The following is a 2,500-nucleotide window of genomic DNA, read 5'->3' as shown; positions in this document are numbered from 1 at the left end:
GACTTCACTCCTCCCCGGCCCTTCCGTCCCTCTGCCGCGGCCTAAGACGGGAGCGCAGGGAGGGACGGAAGGAAGGAAGGAGGGAAGGAGGGAGGAAGGAGGCGGCATATGGCCAACAGCAGCTGCCTCACAACACATCGCGGAACCTGCGCCTCGCCACCACCATTATTACCACCACCACCACTGCTACCACCACCACCACCATCACCACAACTACCCCCACCCTTTATCAGCAACATTACCGTCACCAACCACAGTCACTATCACCATTCCCACTATCACTGCCATCATGCAATCACCACCACACTCCTAACCTCACGTCCACTATTCCTGCCAGCAACACCATTCATAACAACTAGTACAGGCATTGCAGTAACAGCAACCACCATCACCACCATCACCACCATCACTAACATCATTTACATCACAATCACCACAACGCCACGTGAATAATGAACGCCACCACCACCACAATCAACACCACCATTACTAGTTCAACACCGTTTACTCGTAATATCAATTTCGCCGCTATCGGGAATGCCATCACCACCGCCACCACCACTACCACAGACACCACCACAAACTTCGCCACCACGATCAACAGTACATGTATATAAGCTCTCTCTCTCTCTCTCTCTCTCTCTCTCTCTCTCTGCTCCCTCCCAGTCGATCATTTTTTCTGCGTCGTTAAAGTGAAGCTTCATTTTGTTCCGAGGCATCAGAGGTTTCAGTGTTATGATGCGCTCTTATCCATCCCTTATCCACACGCTTATATCACCCTTATTCTTAGCGTGTAGAGGGAAGCAGACCAAACACACACTTGTGACACGCAACACTGTCTGCTGAGGCAATTTCAAGGACCTCATAACACTCTGAGGCACTTCCGAGCTACTTCCCGCGAGCCATTAAAGTTATTTCAGCAAGACGCAATATTTTCCCGCGAGCACCTAATCACCGTTAATCAGAGGCAACTCGGAAGGATTGTTGTGCTTAAGCCAACAGCTGGGACACACCCGCCGCCCCCGCCGCCGCTGGGCACGAAGTCTTGCGTCGCGGTCTCAACGTTTCTTGGTGACAGGCTTTATTAATTAATGGGCTTTTAAAGGGCGAGTTGCGAGCAACAGCCTAGACTGATCAGTGCTGACCCACTCACCATCGTGCCACAGGATGAAGATGTGGAGTGAAAAGGAGAAAAAAATTATTACCAATACCGGGCGAAGAGTGCTCCACAGGCAGTCGTTCAAAAGACAGCAATTCATCAGCTTGTGTTTAAAGACGAGCAATGTGAATCAACATTCCGTGCATATGAAGTTTTTATATCACAGTTCAAAGGTTGATGTTTTGTGGGAATGATTCACGAGTATCTAATCAATCTGAAAAATTTATATCATGGTATGTGATGATAAATATTTATGTGTGCAACCATTTACATTATATGTGCATTATATGCCTAAAACGAATCCCATTTTTGGATATGAAAGCATTGTCGGTTCTGGGGTACAGTCTACTGTTCCATTTTGTGATGGTGAACCACGAGTGTGTACTTTATTTAATTCTTGAAAACTGTAACGGATTTCATTGGGTTAGTGGCGACTGGCACAGAGCACAGGTAGAATTGTGATGAATCATTCCCTGAGCCCCACCGAGGTGTCAGGCTGGTCTGGCGGCTCAGTGCAAAAACCTTACCAAGTCGCGTATCCCTCCGCCGTGCCTCCATTTGAGGAGGTGACCATTTATGTGTCTGTATGCCTTGTTACGGCCGGCGGGTCTTCGGAACAAACTCACGTGGCTCTGCTCGGGAAGGCTGAATGGTGGCAGTTCTACTCTGAGCCAATGGGAGATGTAGAAAAGGGGAGCAGTGAATGATGACAGCGACACAGTTCCCGCCGCCCAGCAGCCAATAGGAAGGAGTTCGTCACCTCACATTGAGCACGTATTGTCCGCCGCGCTGGTTAAAGAGTAGAAGGTGTAAACGAAAGACTTCTCACGACGAAACTCTCGTTTTCTCTCTAAAAATCAGTGAGGTGAAAAGAAAATGGATCCTGTTTACCCTTCTGAGAGATTTCGGAAGTCTGGAGAAGACAGGAAAGAAAGAAATTGGAAAAATCAGAGAACTACTCAGATGGGAGAAAGGAGAGAGAAGAGGCAGAAGGGAAGGCAAGATAGGGAGGCAGCGGGGAGAGGGAGACGAGGAGAGGGAGACACAGAAGTGGGAAAAGAAGTTACAAGAAGAAGGGAATGAGCGGAAGCAGAGAGAGGCGTGGGAGGAGTGAGGTGACAGGGATAAGGGGAGAACGCCGTGTGTTCCTTCGCTCGGGACGCGACAAGCACGCCAAGAGGGAGGCAGGAGGAAAATTTGTGACCCCGGAGTGCCGCGGACAGGGAGGACAGGAGGGGCCACACGCTACTCCAGCCAGTGACCTCAAGGAAAAATGGACATTAGAATGGTCACACCTTAGCTCTTTTCAACTCCCGCTCCTCTCCGTCTTCTTCCCGTCGC

General features: G+C 49.6%; 1 protein-coding gene across 4 annotated transcripts in view; it reads right to left on the bottom strand.

Annotated features, from left to right (window-relative positions):
- The window catches only part of LOC135114982 (beta-1,4-glucuronyltransferase 1-like), a 114,992-nt gene that overhangs the window by 32,070 nt on the left and 80,422 nt on the right, over positions 1–2,500 (bottom strand). The window lies entirely within an intron of this gene.

Source organism: Scylla paramamosain, chromosome 2, assembly GCF_035594125.1.
Source record: "Scylla paramamosain isolate STU-SP2022 chromosome 2, ASM3559412v1, whole genome shotgun sequence".
Lineage (NCBI taxonomy): Eukaryota > Metazoa > Arthropoda > Malacostraca > Decapoda > Portunidae > Scylla > Scylla paramamosain.
Note: the sequence above shows the minus strand (reverse complement) of the source record. Positions and strands in the feature narration are given on the sequence as shown.